We start from the raw sequence: 21,883 nt of genomic DNA, 5'->3' as shown, positions 1-21,883 counted from the left end.
GTCAGATAAGTAATAAATGCCTGAGGCTGGATTTGAACACAGGTTTTCCTTTTTCCTTCTAAAGCACTCTATCCACTGAGCCATTAACTGCCACCAACTAGTGTACAACTGCATGATTGTGGGAGATATTCATATATATTCATGCACATATATGTGTATGTGTATGTGTATGCATTCATATCTATATATACAATAATGTAATACTATATAAATATATCTTTTTTTGATATCTGATTTCATGTGTATATAGGAAAGTCTTAGGGAGAAACTTCTTATATCAATACAAATTAGCACCTTCTCTGCAGTTTCTAATCTTATAACATAACATGGTATATTAAAAAAAAAACTGCATAATTTAGGATGATTTCAGAAAGGTCTGGAGAGACTTTATGAACTGATGCTAACTAAAGTGAGTAGAACCAAGAGAATATTGTGCACAGTAACAGCAAGATTATATGTTGATCAATTCAGATGTATGTGGCTCTTTTTAACAATGAGGTGATTCGGACTGTTCCAATGGACTTATGATGGAGAGAGCCATCTGCACCCAGAGATAGAACTGTGGGAACTAAATGTGAATCACAACATAGTATTTTCATTTTTTGTTGTTATTTGCTTGATTTTTGTTTTCTTTCTCATTTTTTTTCTTTTTGATCTGAATTTTGTGCTGCATGATAATTGTGGAAATATGTATAAAAGAATTGCACATGTTTTACATATATTGGATTATTTGTCATCTAAGAAAAGGGTAAGGGAGGGAGAAAAAAATTGGAACACAAGGTTTTGCAAGGGTGAATGCTGAAAACTATTCATATATTTTGAAAATAAAAAAGCTTTAAAAATAAATAAAATAGAAAACTGCATGATTTATCAAGAGTTATATGATTAATATTAAACAGTGTTTATTAAGTGCCTAGTATGTGCCAAGCACTGTGCTAAGCCTGGCAATTAAAAAAAAATAAATTTAAAAAAGTCTTTGCCCTCAGGGAGCTTACAATCCAATGAGACAGACAATATGCCAAGCAATATATACAGAGCAAGCTATATACATGGATGAATAGGAAGTAATTAATAGAGGGAAGACACTAGAACTAAGAGGGATTGGGAAAGGCTTCTTGTGGAGGAAGAGGTTATAATTGAAACTAAAAGGGAGCCAGGGAAGCCAATAATAATGCTTAATAATAATAAGTTTAATAATGTTTAAAGACTCTTGGGTCAAATTACTCCATTTGATCACATCAGTTTTGTGATGTAGGTACTATTATAATCCCCACTCTACAAATGAGAAGACTGAAGCAGAAAAAGATTTAAAATAACTTGCCCAGAGTTGCCTCCCCAACCTATAAGTTGTCTAAGAGAGAATTCAAAGATAATTTTCTGACTCCAAGTAAAGTTTGCTATTTACTATACTACCATGTAAACTCCTTGAGAGTAATAACAGTTTTGCTAGCTTATTTATTAGGTACTTGATATAGTATTTAATATAAAGTAAGCCCTTAACAAATACTTTTACTATCTGTTGATCAATGGACCTATTGATCTATCTTTAGCTTTCTGTCTGTACTTTCATCTCTCTGTGTCTGTCTTTTCTTTTCCTTTGTCTGTCTTTGCTCTGTCCTTTTCTCTTCGCATGGGTCTTCATCTTTCTTCACTTCCCCCACCCCCCCGCCATCTCTGTCTATGCCTGTCTCTCTGTCTCTCCCTGTCTCTATCTTTGTCTCTGTCTCTTTCTCTTTCTTTCTTTCTCTGTCTCTCTGTCTCTGTCTCTGTCTCTGTCTCCCTCTCTTCGTCTTTTCTTTGCTTCCTCCCTCCCTTCTTCTCTCCTCCCCTCCCCATCTCCCTTGTTTCTCCCTGTTTTTAACTTTCTCCCTTTCCATAGAATTCTTACTAGTTTGCAGAAGGATCCCAGACTACACCTCCTCCTAAACACCTAAGGATATTTTTTTTTATTCTTCAACAATTGAAATTTGCTTGTTCTTACTGTTTGTATCTAAGAGATTTGTAACTGCATGAATAGATTGACAAGATTATTTCCATTTCCTAATGAAGTCTTTCATTTGCTTTTTTTTCCGCCAACAGAAGTATATTTAGTTTCTCAAAAGCCATTGATTTTATTTGGACCATTTGGTCAGAAATATCTGAGAAAATTGCAGTGTCTGATTCACGTTCCTTGAAAGGCTGGAATAGAAATTGTCACAACCAGAAATTATTGATTCTTTATAAAAATAAGATTATTGCAGTGGTATGGTTTTTAATACTCATCTTGGAGGGGGGGATAAAAACTAGATGGCAGTATTAAAAAACCTTGTTTTAAACATCTTCTCAAAGATTTTTTTAAATTAGCAGTTTATCTTTTTCCTTCATTCTTTTCTGAACTGAATTTCAGAAATGTTTTCAGTTTCTACCCAAATCCTTTAGTTGTTATGTATATGCAAATTTCATTTTTTTCCTAGTTTTATCCAACTCTTCATGATCCCATTTATGGTTTTCTTGGCAAAACATAGCAATAGTTTGTGATTGCCTTCTCTAGCTCATTTTACAGATGATGAAACTAAGGCAAATATGGTTAAATAACTTGCATCATACAACTTAGTAAGTTTCTGAGACTGGATTTGACCTTAGGTCTTCCTCCTAACTCCAGGCTCAACACTCTCTATCCATTGCAACAGGTGTGGTGCATATGACATATATATGAATTTAAATAGATTTACTTTACAAAACAGCAAAAGTTAAAGTCAGTTTCTGTTGATGAAATTTCAACTTTGGGGTTCATAGAGACAGAGTATTTGTTTATATCTACAAAACTAACTCATTCAGAAGTGCTCCTTTGCCTTTCCCCACTCCCATTTTGTCTTTTGCTTAATTGATAGGTTTTGTTTCAACACAACAGAAATTGCAACAATGCCCTCTCAAATATATAGCCTAAAGCAATTCAACTAGCTGCCTAAGAGATTTGTTGTGATTGGTAGCAAGAACACTTTTTATTTTGTTGTTTTCTAATGGTTAAGAGAAAGAAAAAATTGCACTTTAACTTTCATCATTTGACATCAACGCTATTCTTATTTGTGATTTGAGTACTGCTATCTTTTAGTATTATCTTTATTTACATTGATGTAGTAATTTTTTTTACTTCTTTTATTCACTCTATATCACTTCATACACCTTCATTCCTTAGGGCAATATTTTTCTTTAAAACTCTTATACCATAATTTGAAGGACTATTTACTTATCAGTGGGTATCCATTTAGTGTCTGGTTTTTTGCTAACACAGATAAAGCTGTGAACATTTCTGTGCACATGGATCTTTTATCACCACCATTAACTTCCTTTGGGTATAATCAGCCTCCCTACTTCTACATCCTCTACCCTCCCGCAGTAGAATCGCTTGCTCAAGATTCTATCAATTGAAGTAGGAGATTTTGAGAGTTCAGACTGGCTTCTTTCAAACACCACGTGCTAATCCACAGAAATTGTAGTGTCCCTGTCTTTTTATTCATATATTTTAGGTAGAGGAGGAAATATAACAGTATTATTGTACATTATGCATGTTTGGAAATTTTTATACACACACAGTACATATATGTAAATATATGAATATATATACACATATATATACATATACATATATGTAAATATATGAATGCATATTTAGGTGTTTATATGTATGATTATCTCTATATTTCTCTATCTATTTACATATATATACCCATAAATCTATATCTATTTGTATGTATTTATATTTATATATATTTGTATATAAATACATACAACTAGATATACATTTGCATATATACCCAATAACTTTCACATACGTTATCTCATTACTTATCAGAAAATTCTAAGAAAGAGATCATTGGAAGTAGTAGTATAGATCTTAGAGATGATGTTGCAGATGGGGAAACTGAGACCCAGGGTAATCAAATTACTTATTTAAGGTTGCACAGATAGGAAGTAGGAGAGCTAGTTTCTGAACCTAAACCAGATGACTCCAAATTAATTGTTCAACAGAAATAGTTATCGAAAGAAATGGGAAAAGGATAAAAGGAGAAGTGTAGATTCCTTAAGAATCTGTAACAATAAAGTTTAATTAAAGTTCCCTAGAGAGTAGATTCCAAGACTTGTCTGGGTGAAGCCAGAGCTAAGCGAGTAATTACTAACTTTCTAAGAAAGTGACTACTAATTTCTTTTCCCATCCTCCACAGTTTACAAAAAAAATTCTTATTCATTTCCTCTCCATTCTTCATTCAATTACAAACATTCTCATCATCCATCATTTTTGTTAATATGATATTGATAGTAGAAACCTTCAGAAAAATCAAAATAAGCTCCTTCTGAGGGAAAGCATGTTATTCCTTGTCAAGTGGACATAGAGAATATTCTAAGTGACAAGAGTCAAAGACACTGACTTTGAAGAAATGCTGCCATATGTCTATTTTAAAGGAATGGGAATTTGTGGACTTACAAAGAACATGATTTAATGATTTATCAGGCTAAAGTTGAATTGCTATAAAATAAATCTTAGTTTCTATTTCAACTTTTCCTTCTTGTTGAATCTTCAATTTCTATGTGTTCCATTTTCCAAAGAACTTTCATCTGTTTCATGTTATGCCATCAATAAGCATAAAAAAGCCAAATGGTTAAAATGTTACATTTTATTACCTTCAAAGTGAGGTCACATTAAATAATAAATATGTAACTGCCAAAGCATCTCTAAAGTATTCGTTCCAGATTCTCTTTCATTTACCAAAGTTATTTAGACAAACACATCAATAAAAAAGCCCTTGGTACCTATAATAAAATAAATGAGCAAAAATAGAAAATTTATATATTACACACACACACATATATATTTAAATTTGTATAATTTATTTATATGTATATATTTAAATTTATATATATATATATTAATTTACTATGAAAACAAAGAGTAGCTTATTCACAATTTTCAGACTTTCTGGATGTTTTCATTCCCAATAGACTAATGTTCTAAAACTTAATGATCAGAAAATAGATTGTATCAGAAAATAATAATAGCCTGATATAAGCCAATAGTAATAATTATACATATGTTTATGTGCATAATAATATATAATAGTAATAATTACATATATAATTTATGACCATAACAATATACTTTTTGGTAAGGAAAGTAATGACTACTCTAAGATATTGTGATAATATATGTATACAAATTATATATATATATATTTGATTTTTAAAATATTTAATCTAGGATATTTATTTGAATTAATATCTAGGATTTAATTTAGAATAATTTTTAATTTAATCTAGGATAATATATGGTAGTAGGCTTTGGCTTACATTGAATTTGTATACATTTAAAATATTTGCAAACATCTAACAATACCTAAATATATTGCACTGATTATAATGTTACTTTTGTTTTTCTTGTTTTTGTTTTCCAGTGGTTGATTCACCAGAGGACTTCTATGGTATCTACTATTTCCTGGGATACTTTATAAGAAGAGTAGAATATAGTAACAACTTCTTTTCCTGTTCAAGATTAATGGAGCTGTCACAGAGCAAATTGCTCAAAACTTACTAAAACTGGTAAGAGTTTAGAAAGAACTTTTTCAATTTACTGTAATTTTTGATGCCATGATTTATTTTTAAATATCTATGCTTTGCTGTAAATTAGGAAATTATTTAAAAATTCACTTTGCAATGATAGAAAGAGAATTTTCTTTATTCAAAGATATTGAAAGAATTCAAAGAAAACCACTTTGTATCTCAACAGCCATACTATCAAGTGAGGGCATGTCTTTATAAATCATTGAGTTATTAATTAAAAATCTTTTAATGCATTAGATATTCTAGCTACATCTGAGCTAGAAATGTTATTTGTTGCATGCATACATAAGAAATTGTAAACATTTCATGCAGCTAGAATGATGTGATAATGATTATTTCAACCAAAATACAACAATAGCACCACAATATTAAATCACTCCTAACATGATTATGGTTTTGAGTCTGCTTTTCAGAATTCTGTAATAGTAAAATGAATGGACAATGCTATTGATGGTTTTAAATGGGATTTTACTTATGGTATTTCAACAAACTTCTTTCAAAATAAAAATCTTGTTTATTTGACAAAAATTATTCACCTGCTTTTCTCCAATTGAATTGTAGAAATATCATTTCTATTTTAAATTCTGTTATCCCTTATTTTCTCTTAAATATAACCTGTTTTAATTTTTGTTTCTTGTGGCTTGCCTTTAAATAAAGTCAGCCATATAACTACAACATTTACAATATACTCTGTTTTTAATTTCTTTGACTATACTTTGTTAGGTTTGAAAGAAACACTCACAAAATATATTTAAATTTTAGTATATAAAATATTATACCAGCAAATGTTTATTAAGTGCTTTCTATCTATAGAACATTGAGTTGGTAATGGAGAGAATTAAGTTTTGAATATATGACTTTTCAGTTAATAGAATCTTATTTAATATTCTATAAGAATACATTAACATTTACCTTAAAGTATATATGAATAATATAAACTTACAAAAATGGAAGATGTTAATATCTATAATAATATGTTTAATAGAATATTATTGTTATATTTAATAGAAATGGTATAGAAATTGGATGATTCATCTATTTTCTCTTGCTCTTAGTCTAAGACTGCTCCACCGCCTTCTTCAAGTCACATTTGATGGTTTTTATACCACATCTCCCATGAAATTCACATATATTATACTGTATTACAATATTTTAGAGGTACCATTCATGTTTTCATGAATTTTGTTTCAGATATCATGGCATTCTATAACTCATAGCTATGTGGCTCTACTGGGATTGATATTTTAACAATGGGCTTTTAATGACAACAATAATGAGATTATCATATAAAATATCCATGTAATGGATGTTTATAGAAAATTAAAATTTTAAACATTGTCATTTTTTTTTAGGGGACTGCTATAAAATTTCTGATTTAAGTACAAATTTTATCCTGACAGTCATCTTAAAAGTTTGGAATATTTTATGAGGCCAAAATCATCAGGTTTAATATCTGAAATGCATTTGAATTTGACATTGATCAGAGAATACAATATACTGGTGATATGAGCAATATCTCTATGAATTATTATCAGTTATGAGCATAAGCTATGAGGTAATTATCAGGTTTCCCTTTCTACCTACTATCATATAAAATATTAAGCACCTCTTATGTATAGGAGACTGTGCTGGCAAGAATATACAAAAATGGAAAATAATATACAGTATACTCTTTCTTCAGTGGAGTTTACAGTGTTATAGAGGGAAATATTTATATTTGAATAATTTTCCTAAAAGTTAGAGGATAGGTGTATAAGAGAAGTTATGTTAGAAATTAGAGTTTTGATGAGATAAAAAGTAATTACCTCAAGAAATCAAGAAAAGCTTTATGGGGGAAAAATAGTGCCACAGTTAGGAATTAAATTGAAAGAGAAATATAGAATAAGTCTATTCCAAGAATGGAGTGGTGGAAATACATACAAATGCAAATGAAGAAGAACTTTCGCAATAGAGTTACAATTGATTAATAAATCAATAAGCCGTTATTGAACTTCTACTACAAATGTGTGTGTGTACTCTGCTAGAGTATTCAATATAAAGATTTAATTGAGAATTCAATGTGAAGATTAAAACAATCCAGACTCCCAGTTAACTTACATTTTAATGGAAAAGACAAGAAGTATGTATAAGTATTTGTTGTCATTATTTAGTCAGTTAGTAGTGTCTAACTCTTCTTGATCCCATTGAGGATTTTCTTGGCAAAGATGCTACACTGATTTACTATTCCTATGGGGGGGGGAAACTTTTCTTTTCAAAATTTGATCATTTTTGGTTACTAATAAACAACAAATAAATAAATAAAAACCATAAGTTACTTTCAAAGGAATCATGGCAACAATAGGGAATCATACAAGCCTTCATCTAGAGAATGGTGCTCAAATTTGAAGAGACACAGAGAGAGAGACAGACAGACACAGAGACAAACAGAGAAATTCTATGAATCAGAATTAAATATAAAGCACATTCCAGACTTGTGGATAAACTAGTGCGATGGAATGGAGATAGGAAATGGAAAAATGTGTGATGAAAAGAAAACACAGAGATCAGGTTGTGAAGGACTTTAAAACCTTAACAAAATAGTGTATCCTAAGAGGCAATTGTAGCTTATAAATTACAGGCCTTCTGTCATGGAAGTGGGTTGTTCTGCTTAACTTCAGAAGAAAGAAGAAATAAGGAGAATTACAGAGGCAGATTTAAGTTTAAACATAAGGGAGAAATTGCCTACAAGTCAGAATTATGTAAAGGTGGGAAAAGCTGCCTCAGGAGATAGTGGATCAAACTCAATTGAGATTTTTTTGAGCAGAACTGGAAGAACCACTTCATCTAATATAGAATAATTATAGAATAGGATAATATAGAAGGAATTCCTATTCAGGTATGAAGCAGGATGAAATGACTTATTCAGTCACTTCCCATTATGGGATCTTGTGCTTCTGTACATGGAAATGGCAGGAGATGAGATGAGATGGGTAAAATGGGCAGTGACAGATTATATGAAGAGAAGTATATTAGATAATCTAAAAAAGTATATTGGAACAGGAAAGTAGAGGGACTTGAAGATGAGGCTGGGGAGTTTGAAGAAGGGGCCACAAGAGATTTCTGAGGTTGAATATGCTATGATCAGACCTATGGATTATGAGGATTATTTTTGAAAATAATGCAGGCCGTGGACTGGCAAAGAAAAAGATGGGAGGCCTAGGAATGAATTAGAACAATATTGCAATATTACAATAAATGGCAAATAAGTTTCTATTATATTTTAGATTTTTAAAAACTGTTTAGTTATATGGAAAATAATTATTTTAATTCCACTAAATTCAAAATTCATATTATGTTGCTATTTTATTTTTATCATGTCAAATAAAATGATTTAATGAGAATTAAAAACAGTACCTTCTTCATCAAATCTGTTAACAAATGTTTTAGATTCTGCCTGCACTACAATTCCTCTTGCTATCTTTTCTCTCCTCTCCATTTGCACTAACGAGTTATTATTATAATTAATCAAACTTGTCAATTGATTTAAATGTGAGGGTTAAAAGAAATGGCTCTAAGGTTTAAAGTCTGAGTAACTGAGAGAAGGATGCTGCCATGAAACAAATAAGGATGCTAAGAGGAGGTTTGGGAGGAAAATTATGAGTTTAGCTTTAGAAATGTTGACTGAGATACTGTTTCTTATAATAGCATGCTAATATGGGGTTAAAGTGTTTTTACATAGTTAATTTTATGAGCAGGTAAGGAGAAATGATATGTTGAAGAGTTTTAATATAATTTGAGTGACTCATTTATGGAACATTTGAATGATTAATTTATGGTATATCCAGAATTAAAGCAAATGAGATTTTCACAGGGCTGAGATCTCCTATAATCCTGGGCATTAAACCAGACATATGACAGAATATAAACAATGTGGTAAAATCATTTCAGTGAAACATTACAGAAATAAGGACACCTCAGAGAGATTTCATTGTGGTCATTGAGAAGCATTAGAACTCTAGAACAAATTTAGCAACATCTTTTTAGTCATTTTCAGCTACTTATTTAGTTTAGGTCAATAAAACTAAAGGAATATTGCCATGACCAATCTTACAGTAAAAAATTCTGTTTGCTTATGTTAATACAATAAAATGCTGTTGGTTTGAGCTTAATACTATAAAACACAATTTTTTCCTCTTTTTCCTTCTCTCAGTCTCTCCATTTCTCTATTCCCCTTTCTTTTTATCTCTTATCCTATTTTCTTTTTCTTCTCTTTAGTTTCTATTTTTCCTTCTTTTTTTCCTCTTCCTCTAATTCTCTTTTTTATACTTTATTTTCTTTTCTACCTCATTCTCTGTTTTTAGAAAAGATCTATATGGGCATATTATTTGACTAATCAATTCACTTTTCTATTTTCATCCTTATGTACACAACACATAAGTTTTGTGTCCTCTCCCCTGATGCTTTGGGGTTCTGTGGCTCTAATGTTCCTTCCCTAAAATTATATAAAGATAACATATTATTGTATCAATTAATGAATGAGTATAATATTCCATTACCCACTAAGTGATATTTTATTAGAGCCATAAGCACAATGGTCTTATTCCAATAGCCTCTATATGGAATTGCTTATATGAAATTGTGTCAGTATCGCAATTAGCCACTAGAGGGCACTTCCTAATGGTTCCTGGATTGTTCCCTTCCCTGGCCCAAAATCAAGTCAAATGGCTTCAGAGATGGTGATATGTAAAACCAGATTCAAAAGGAGTCTGGCAATTAGTAAGCTGTTATAAAATTCTTGTTGACTTAAATTTAAATCCATCCTGATTTGCCAAAATACTAATAACTCCCCTTGACAATCAGGTACTACTATAACTACGTAGCATCTCATGTATGTCTAATACTGTCCCATCTATGAATCTTTGTTTATGTTATCCATTTTTTTTCTGGAATATAACCCTCACATTTTTCTAACTTTGTAAAGGATGATCTGGGTCTACCTCTATTGTGAGGTACATCAGCACTTTTAGGATTATTCTTCCTTTCTCCTTTTCCCCCTGACTATAACATGCTCCTGAACTCCTTTCCTTTCCTTCCCTACTTTCCCCTTCCCTACTCCCCTTAATCTAGCTGTCCAGAACCTTTCTGGGCAAGATGGGAGTTTACCATCTCTTTTCTTTCCAGTGAGAGAAAATCCCTTTCACTCCATCACTGACTTCTTAGATTCTGCAGGCTTTACCTTGCACACCCTGCTTTTACTCTGTACACACTCCTGAGACTATAGGTCATTTATCCTACTGATATAATTAATGCAAGAATCCTTGAACCTTATGATTTAGAGGACTTTCTGTCTTCTATTTAGTCAAACTCTTCATGTGTTATCAAGAAGAAAAAGAAAGAAGAGAAGGAAGAAGAAGAGTAGAAAGAGAAGGAGAAGGAGAAAGAAGAATTAGAAGTGAAAGATGAGGAGGAAGAAGAAAAAACATACATAGTACTTATTCTATGCCAGACACTGTGCTAAGTGCTTTATGGTTATTATCTCAATAGCTCTTCACAACAATCTCATAATGTGCTATCTCCATTTTGCAAATAAGGAAATCAAAGCAGAAAGAAAATTTTTAAAGGACTTTGCCCACAGTCACACGCTAATGTCTGAGTCTGGATTTGAACCATATCAAATGAAAGTTGGTTGAAGAAAGGCTTTTAAGCCTAGAAGAAGAAGAAGAATATTTGAAGGAAAAGGCACATGGGTTTTGTTTTGAAATGTTTTTTAAAGGTGATCTTGTAGAAGAAGCTTTAGATATATTATACTTATTTTCAAAGGGCAGAAATACTACTATTTTTTTTATCCCTGACTCTTCCTTAAGTAAATAATAAATACTATTTCTTAGGTGTTTAAATTTTTATATCCTTAACACTTAACATAGTGCCAGTGCTGTTAAGGATGCAAAAAATAAAAAATAAAAATTACAATCTCTGCCTCCAAGAAGTTCACATTGTAATGGAATGATAAAACAGAAATAATTGTGTACACACAAGATTTGTATGATGTAAATGAAAGGGAAGTCTCAGAAGAAGGGACTCGGGGGGGCAGGGAGAAAGGTTTCCTATAGAAGGTGAAATGGAGCTATATATATATGGAGGGAAGCTGGGAAAATCAGGATGCAGAGTTGATATGGGAGAGCATTCTAGGGATAGCAACATAGAATACAACCAGTGAAAAGGAATGGAGTTCTCCAACAGTGGCAGTGTATCAGCTAGTTTGAATGGTCATTTTTCATGATGCTTTAGAAAAAAAATGATAACAGAAATAAGGAGTTGAATTAGTGATCCATTGAAAAGATAGAATTCTATGATTCTTTGAAATAACACCAATGCACTAAAAACTTAATATGCAGAATCAATAAAGCTTATATTATTTTTGTTCCTCTTTCCCCTGCCCTTCATATATCATAAAAGGGTTTCACTGTAATGCCTTTTCTAGCAATTTTAAATTGTATAAAGAAATGCAAATACAATTGCCTGCTGATTTTCAACTTTGAACAGTATGATGGTTGCTTTGAATTTAAATTGCTTCATAATAACTGTTATGCTTTCCTGGAAGGTGACCATCAATCCTCACTGTATATTTCTCTCCAATCCATTGTAAAAGAGTATCTTTTCCCCTATTCATTCCTTCATTGCTGGATCCCAAGACTATTTTTATAACTATATTAGAAGCTATTCAGAGCAAGGCATTTATGGTCTGAGATCACAGTAAGAATCCTTGAATTTCATACATGTCTGAAAATAACTACACCTTTCTTTTGAGACATATTTAAATACTTAGAGTTAATCTCTAAATAATCTAAGATACTCTGAATTTATAAACTTCCTAGACATATTTTTTGAAGGCCAAGCCAAAGGTTTTGTGGTAGCAAAGAATTGGAAAATGAGTGGATGCCCATCAATTGGGGAATGGCTGAACAAACTGTGGTACATGAAAATAATGGAATATTATTGTTCTATAAAAATAATGAACAAGCTGATTATAGAAAGGCCTGAAAAGATTTACACAAATTCATGCTGAGTGAAACAAGCAGAACCAGGAATACATTGTATACAATAACAACATTAAAGTGTGATGATCAACCATGAAAGGCTTGGTTTTTCTCAGTAGTTCAGTGATCCAAAGCAATCCCAAAAGACTTTGGACAGAAAATGTTCTCTGCAACCAGAAAAAGAACTAAGGAGATCAAATGTAAATTAGCATATACCATATTCACTTCTTTTTTGTTGTTGTTTGTTTGTTTGTTTTTAATCTCTCCCATGGATTTTCCCTTTTGTTCTGATTTTTCTCTCCCAACATGATTCATAAAGCAATATGTATAAAAAATAAACTTACCACAATAAAAGAGTAGCAAAATGAAGAAAAATTAAGTATGTAAGATTGAGGAAGAACAAAAGGGATTGAGGAGAATTAGGAAGTAGAAGTTGAAGTAATACACTTATGAAGGAGAAGGACAAGATAGTTGGCAAGGTTATGCAAGATAAGTTAGAAAATGATTAGTAGAAAAAACTAAAGGATTAATAAAATTGATAATTGATTTATGGTCAGGGCAAGTAGTAAAGATATTGGTGCCATGCTGAAGAGAAGGCCAATATACCTATAGTTGTGCTATTAAGACAAAAGAAATGATTTGAGAATTGTTGCTACACTATTAAAAGGTAATAATTGTCTATAAAAAAGAGTTAACCAAGGGCATAGGATTGAGATGTGAACACCCACAAACAAGTCAAAAAGAAAATATGAAAATCTCTACACTTTGGAGAAGAGAAGGCAAGATATAACCTGATCCTGTGTAGCTAGATATCTTTCAAATGCTATTTAATTTACCACTTAATATAATTATTCTGAGGGGGGAGGGTATTTTCAGAAAACAGATCAGAGCCACAAGAGATTCATGAGAGTAGGAAAAAAAGTTGTAAATTCTGCATTCATCTTAGGAACAACCTTAGGAAGCAGACATGATATTATGGGCAGTTTCAAATCCTTGATACTATAACTTGCCAGATGGACCATCTACCATTTTCTGAGCATTAATCACATGGATTGTAATCATGAATCTTTTTACAAAATAAAAGTTGTCATGGATGATGTTAACTAGTTGGGAAGAGAGGGAGAAATAGCTGACATAACTGATAGTCTCAGTGGAATTATTTTATTTTTCATGGTTCACTTGCAAAAAAGCAGGTACACCTATAAGATGTCATTAAGTACATATTTGAATACATATTAAATGCAATGCATTAGATGGAAGAGATAGAGACTTTATCATAGTTTCATACTTCAGGTGAGGCTGAATCTTTTTCAGAGTGCTAAAGATACTAGTGATCTCTACAACTCATGCAAAATCAGCATTTTTCCATTTAATATTTGTTGGCTCATATTCTTGGAAGATAGTGTGACTTTTAAATTTTCATCCTTGTCAATGACTTTGAACCTGCCATAATAAAATGATCATAAAATGCATGAATCATGTAGTATAGGCCAATGGAGGATTCTATTCTGCCTTTCACCTCAGGGTTCACATACATTGACATGAAACCCTGGTCACCAGGTATTCAAAATGGCCAAATCTATTAATTTCAGCCTTCACTATCTTGCCTCTGAGATATAGTCATTGTAGTATATTATTGCATCAAGCCTAGGAAAAGAACTGAGAGCCTCTTTTCCATTTTGTTGAAAAAGAAAACACACCAAGACTCTCTCTTGGGCTCTCTTATATTTAATGCTTAACATAAATACTTCAAATATTCATTTCTATGTATTACACACACATATATATATATATATAATTGTTGTTTTTGTTTAGTAGTTTCAGTTATATCTGAATCTTTCTAATCCCATTTGGAGTTTTCTTGGAAAAGATTTTGTTGTGCTTTGTAATTTCCTTCTCTATATTATTTGATAAGAAACCTGAGGCAAATAGAGTTAAGTAACTTGCCTAGAATCACAGTTAGTAAGTATCTGAAACCAGATTTGAACTCAGATTTTCTTGACTCCAATACCTGGTACCTTGTTGCTCATAACATAATTTTACAGATGATAATGTTTGTGTATTATATACACATAAATGAATGAATGAATGAAGTATTTGTGTCAAGAGCTATGTATAAATCTCTTTATTAAACACTAGGAATACATACAAATAAAAGAGCAGAGACAGTTCTTTTGCTCAAGGAGATCATATTCTAAATGAAGATCCAATACACAAGAACAAAGGTTCAACTCCATGTTCTACAGAAAGGATGAAACTGCAAAGCAAATGCTAATATAACTTCTTTTATGTCATTTCCATTAAACGAGTTAAAAGTAACAAGGACTTTGGTGTCAATAACTTTGTTTTATGTAACTCTGGCAACTGTGTATATTTTTAAACATGTGTTTGTGTACATGTATATGTGTACATAGATGTTCAGTATATATATAATCAAATCTGTTAATGAACTAGAGAGGTGTTTATTTCAGCATCTGCGGTTGTCCCCTAGCATAACTGACAGATGAGAAAAGCTTGTTGCAAAGCAGTGAAGATGGCTGAAGTAGGCACTGTGAAGTGCTTAGGGTTTGGTCAGCCACGGAAGACATCAAAGTGATATATTTCTGGGTCATTGCTAATCATTCTGCTTTTTTCTTGCCCGTGGATTTGTGTAACTCTGAAAGAGAGAGTGAAGATTCTCACTTAAATCCAAATTCACAAACAAGTAAAATGTATTTGATCCTCTTCAAAAATAAGGACAGACAAGACCAAGATAAAGTGCATTTATCTTTCTTCTTTCATACCTAAAGTGACCTTCTTGGACAATAGGAATTGGATGTCCATCAGACATGTCAAAGTCAATATGTCCAAATTAGAATTCATTATTCCTGTCATCAAAAAAGTTCTACCCCTCTTAACTTCTCTATTATTTTGTATAAGTCCCACCATCCTTCTATTTGCCTTGGTTCCCCAGGTTCTCAACAACATTGTCCAAGATTCTCATTTTCCCTCCTTCCACATATTAGGCCACAGATTATTACTTAATTGCTAGCAATTTTTGAGGGACATTTTTTAATGAGGAAAACAGGCAAATGCCTCAGCTATATTAAAAGTATTTAGTAAATAGCAACTTAGAATTCTGAGCAATGTACTATTAACTTAAAAGGAATATAGTAACATAATCTTGCCTCATTTGCCTTGCAAGATCTAACCAAGATTTTTCATGGGCATTGGGAATTAGTCCTATAAATTTCACATTCAAAGTCATAAAACAGGCTGCTATTGAAGTGGAGAAAATACTTACAAATCAATTATCTGGGTAATCAAGAAAGACTTATGACAGGAGAGTGGAACCTGACTTGAACTAGACAGGAAAGTGTGGATTCTAAGAGGCCCAGGTGAAAAAGATTGCATTCCTGAAAAAGAAGACAGGCTATACAAAGATATGTATACAGTAAATATCATTCCAAATTCAGGATGTCTGGATGAAATTTACTTCTGTGAATAGGAATAATGTGAAATAAGTTTGAAAACATAGATTGGAACATTGTACAAACTTCTGTTCTTGAGAAAAAAAATAGGGTGGTATTTTAATTGTATTTGATATTGTGGCAAGATCACTGGTCTTGGCATTGGAAAAATTGTTCCTGCATCCTTTTTATTTATTACTTATATTTCCTTAGACATGTAACATATTCTTTTTACATATCATTTTCCTTCTCTTCAAAATGGCTATTATAATACTTACATCTTCTATGTAATAGAACTATTGTGAGGCTCCAAATATGATAATCTGTACATAATTTAATAGACCTAAAATGTTTCCTGAGAGACAATGTGACAGAATGGGTAGAGACAACTTTCGAGTCAAAAAAAATTGTGTTTAAATTTCCTCTCTGTCTATCAGAACATAGACAAGTCCTCTAACTTCCCAATGTCACTTACCAAAATTATTTTCTGGAGAAGAGTTGTTGATCAGCATTGTAGAGGGAATTTCTATATCCACCATCACCCTGAAGTGATTAAGTCACAAATCCAGACCCAAAGAAAATGCTTTATAAACACGAACTGTTTAATTTTTCCACAGTGGTGAAAGTACATATTATAAGTTATTTCAGGGGCAATTTAAATAATTTTTAAAATGACAAAAAATAGATCATTTTTCTTTAAATATACTAGATATCCAGAAAAATGTTACTGAATTTAAATTAGAACTTATTTAGGTCTGTAAAATGTGTTTGCTCACTAATTAATTAGAGGTATATTTGCATTGGAATTTCTGATAAGATGCTAAAATGATTTATAAGAAATTAGATCTCTAACATCTATCCTCCTTGTTAGAGAATAGGGTTAAAATTATCTTAAATAACTTCACAGGTTCCAATTCTAGTTTTAATTCTATATGTGATATAAACAAGAAGAAAAGAAGAAACCATCTAAAGGAAAAGAGAGATGCAACTTTGAATGAAATAACAAAAAAAATGACGGTGTTAAAATATCTGAAAGAGTGATTTATAATTGTTCCTATTCAAGATGATTCCAATATGGAAGAGACTTAAAATTTGGAGTACAACCTCCAGAAATTTTGGTGATACCTTTGAGAAGATAATGTTTAATTTTTCAGGCCTTTGACTGACTATAAATTCAGATCATTATCTTTTTCAACTTAAAATTAACAGCTGATTCATAACTCACTAGATTATATTATTAATTTTGAGAAAACACTTTAGTAGAAACACAATTCTAAATAAATCTTCAAGAGTTGTGCATTATACTTAAAATAAACACGCACACACACACACACACACAGAGAGAGATACACATGGATTGTGCAGTACAATGGAGATAAAGGGATGAGAGGGATGCATATCTTTTTTATCAGGAGATCATTTGTTTACCTTGATGATTATCTTCAGTAATCTTTAGACTTTTAAAAGTGATAAGAGATGGGAAAAGCTTTTAATTTCAATTACTTGTAAATGTTATCTCCTATAGTTTTTTTTTTTTAAACTACTTTGACATGACATTTATATTTAAAGATAAGTCTAAAAGATATAAAGCTGTTTTGGATTATAGGACAAATGAAATGTCTCCAGTTTTCAGTGTTCATCAGTTTAGTCTATACCACATAAAAATTTTTATTTAATTCTATTCTTACCCCTCCACATCTTTCCCCTTTTTGTGAGACAGCAAGCAATCAAATATGTTATACACAAGCCAATTATGTAAAACATTTCCATATCAATCATATTGTATAAGAATACTCAAATAAAAGAAAAAATGAAAGAATGGAAGTAAAATAACATGCTTGTCTGTATTCAATTAATATCAGTTCTTTCTCTGGAGTTAGTATGCTTTATCAGTAGTACTTTGGGATTGTTTTGGATTATTGGACTGCTGAGAATAGCAAAGTCATGCACAATTTTTCATCATTTAATGTTGCTGTTACTGCATATAACCTTCTTCTGGTTCTGTTCATTTCATTATGCACTAGTTCATGTAAATCTTTTCAGTTTTTTTTCCCCTGAAATCATCCCACTTGTTATTTCTTATAGCACAATAATATTCCATTACAATAATATACCACATTTGAAAACAGAGAGGAAGGAACTAAGCCAAGGATCAGTAGCCCCAGGACATCCAGAAGGAGAAAGAAAAGATAGAACTTAGCTGGGAAAGAGAAAAGAGATACTGAGTGTGGTCATAAGCTCTAGCAGCATCTAAGAATAGAAGACACAAACTGAATGCCACTAATGTATGCACTATGTAAGGACCAAAGAAAGTCTTAAGAAATGGCCTATTTTCCTCAACTTCTTCTCTTTTAGTTATTCTATGTTCTATGACCTTAATATAATATGTTGTTCCATTATCCAACCCTTTCCAGTAAAATTGAATTTACCTCAATTTCATAGAGGCCAAGAACGAATTAGAGATATAAATATAAATTTAGGTGGAAAGTCTAGCTTCTACATAAATATTAGGAGTTTTATTAATTGCTTAGAGAAATTGTATCTGAGTTCATTACCTGAAATAATGGAAAGAGAGGTATTACCTTTGAAAGAACTAGTGATGTTTGTTAGAGGGAGTTGGGGAGAGAATAATTTGAGTTCAAATCTTCCCTCATACACTAGTTAGCTATGTGACCCATGGTAAGTCACAATACTTGCAAGCCTTAGTACACTCAATTGTAAAAATGGAGATAATAACAGCTCAAACATATCACATGAGGATTAAATAACACAACATATGCAAATAACTTTTCAAACTTTGAAACTTTAAATAAATGTCATTATTATTGTTAATATTTTGTAAGAAGGAAGTATATTATAAATCTTGGAATAACCTGTGTAAATATATAGACATGGAATGTCTCAGTGGTACTTCTGTAGTACAGTTCTTTTAAAAATGTATTTTGGTTGATAAATCAAAACAAAACATAACACTTTTATACTCCTTTGGGCATAATTCTAAAATGTTCTGCAGAATGGTTGGATCAGTTTCTAACTATATCAACAATGAATTAGTATTCCTGTTTTCTCACATTCCCACCAAAATTCAACATTTTCCTTTTCTGTCATATTAGCCACTTTGATAAGTTTGAGATGGTACCTCAGAATTATATTAATTAGCACTTCTCTGATCAACAGTGATTTAGAACATTTTTCATAAGAAAGAGAGAGCTTTGATTTCTTCAATTAAAGCCTGCTGATTTGTATCCTTTGATTATTTATCAATTGGGGAATGATTTGTATTTTTATAAATTTGATTCAGTTCTCTATGTATTTGAGAAATAAAGCCTTTATCAGAGGTACTTGTTGCAAAAATTTTCCACCATTTTCTGCTTTGCTTATAGTTTTTTTTTTTTTTTTTTTTTTTTTTTTTTGGCATGGGTTTTGTTTGTGCAAAATGTTTTCAATTTTCTTAATCAAAATTATCTATTATATATTTTGTAATGCTTTTCTATATCTTTTCTGTCCTAAGTTCTTCTCAATAAATGTGATAAACTATTCATATTCTTTTAATTTACTTATAGTATCACCCCTTATGTGTAAATCACATACCCATTTGATTTTTCTTAGTATTTGATTTGAGATGTTGGTCTATAACTAATTTCTATCATATTGATTCCTTTAATATCCTTGAGTTTTTGTTCTTCCAGATGAATTTTGTTATAATGTTTTCTAGATCTATGAAATAATTGTTTGATACTTTGATTGTTATGGCACCAGATAAATAGATACATTTAGGTAGAAGTGTCAGTTTTATTATGCTGGCTTGGCCTACCCATGAGTACTTAATATTTTTCCATTTGGTTAGTTCTGACTTTATTTGTATGAAAAGTGTTTCATAATTGTGTTCATATAGTTCCTGAGTTTGTCTTGGCAGATGGATTCCCAAGTATTTTATATTACCTATTGTTATTTTAAATGAAATTTCTTTTTCTATGTTTTGCTGCTTCGACTTTGTTGATAATATATAGAAATGCTGGTAATTTATTTGAGTTTATTTTATATTCTGCAACTTTGTTAAAGTTAATCATTTTAAGTAGTTTTTAGTTGAATCTCTAGAATATTCTAAGTGTAACACCATTATTTGCCATGATAGTTTTATTTCTTCATTGCCGGTTCTAATTTCTTTTTCTTCTCTTGTAGCTAGTAAAGTATTAAATAATAGAGATGATAATGGTTGTCTTTGCTTCGCCTCTGATTGTACTGAGACAGCTACTGGCTTATTCCCATTTCAGATGTTTACTAATAGTTTTAGATAAATATTTTTTTATTATTTTAAGGAAATTGCATTTATTCCTATGCTCTCTAATGCATTTAACAGCAATGGATGCTCTATTTTGTCAGCTGATTTTTCCATATCTATTGATATTATTTCTGTTGATATTGGTATTGATATTGTCAATTATGCTAATATTGAAACGGTCCTGCAATTCCTGATATAAAACCCATTTGGTCATAATGTATGATCTCAGTATTTTATTTCAGAAATTTGCATCGATATTGATTAGTAAAATAAGTCTATATTTTTCTTCCTCTGTTTTGACTTTTCCTGATTTGGATATCAGCACCATTTTATTGTCATAAAAAGAATTTGGCAGGACTCCTTCAACTAGTCTTCCAAATGATTTATATAAAATTGGGATTATTCTTTAAATGTTTTATAGAATTTACTTGTGAATCCATCTGGACTAGGGCATTTTTTTTCTTCAGAAGGTCATTGATAGCTTATTCAATTTCCTTTTCTAAAATTATGTTAAGTATCTTATTTCTTCTTCTGTTAATCTGGGTAATTGGCATTTTTGTAGGTATTCATCCATTTCATTTAGATTGTCAAATTTATTGACATATAACTGAGAACAATAGTTGTCTAAATTCCTCTAAAGAGTATTGTTGTGTCCTGCTTTCTAGAGCCCCCAAATTGGGTCAACAAAACGAACCATTGCTTTCTAGAGCCCCCACACCAGAGTGATTAAAATAGACCTTCCTAGTGAAGTGATGAGGTGAGAACTCCTGAGGATGGTGGAAAAATAGAGTCTGTTTATTTCAAGGACTTTCCCCTTTTTATAATGTAACAAAAACAATACTACACATGTGGGATCTTATACACAACTTGCCATTGTACATAGTTTGCCACCTGGTATCACTCTTTTCCACCTGGTATCACTCTGCTTCAATCTCAACACAGATTGTCCCTGCCCCCTGACTTCTCAGGAAGGTCGAGAGCCCTTAGAGGAGATGGGGAGCCAAACCAGACATTGTTAGCAGGTTCCCTCTGGTCTGAAGGGTCTTATATCTTACCCAGAGTTTCCCCACTGACTGTGACCCTCTGCAAGTAATAATCAGTTAAAAAAGAAAGTAGATACTTCATACTAGGGTGATTAAGTTTTGAGGTAAATAACCTGAAATTTTAAAGATCCATTTTATATCTAATAGCCTATTCTCTGTTATATACTAAATAGCATTGGTCTAGATGAAAGAAATGGTATAAATGCTCATGATCTGCATTTTTTCATGAGTTACTTGAAAATTATAAATTATTCATAGATCTTTTCATTTGAAAGAACATTGAAGTTTGGCATTTTCAATCACTCAAGCATTGCTAATAACTTGATATTATTTGTTGGTTCTTTTTTGTGATTGTTTGCACTTCAATTATGTTTGAAATATTTAAAATCCTCAGACATTAAAATAGGAGGTTGTTTTTGTGTCCTGTGTATATATACATTTATATGTGTTCAAATATCTATTTGAATGTACAGAAGTATATATGTGACATATCTACATGTA

At 31.4% G+C, this 21,883-nt stretch overlaps 1 protein-coding gene across 4 annotated transcripts in view; it reads left to right on the top strand.

The window, feature by feature from the left end:
- DLGAP1 (DLG associated protein 1) overlaps positions 1-21,883 on the top strand; it is a 1,118,212-nt gene that overhangs the window by 171,699 nt on the left and 924,630 nt on the right. For all 4 annotated transcript variants that reach the window (XM_051970400.1, XM_051970401.1, XM_051970402.1 and 1 more), the window contains exon 2: positions 5,427-5,571. The gene's annotated coding sequence lies outside the window, so the exon portion shown is untranslated. The remainder of the gene's footprint in view (positions 1-5,426; positions 5,572-21,883) is intronic.

This window comes from Antechinus flavipes, chromosome 1 (assembly GCF_016432865.1).
Source record: "Antechinus flavipes isolate AdamAnt ecotype Samford, QLD, Australia chromosome 1, AdamAnt_v2, whole genome shotgun sequence".
NCBI lineage: Eukaryota > Metazoa > Chordata > Mammalia > Dasyuromorphia > Dasyuridae > Antechinus > Antechinus flavipes.
This window is presented reverse-complemented; position numbering and strand designations above follow the sequence as displayed.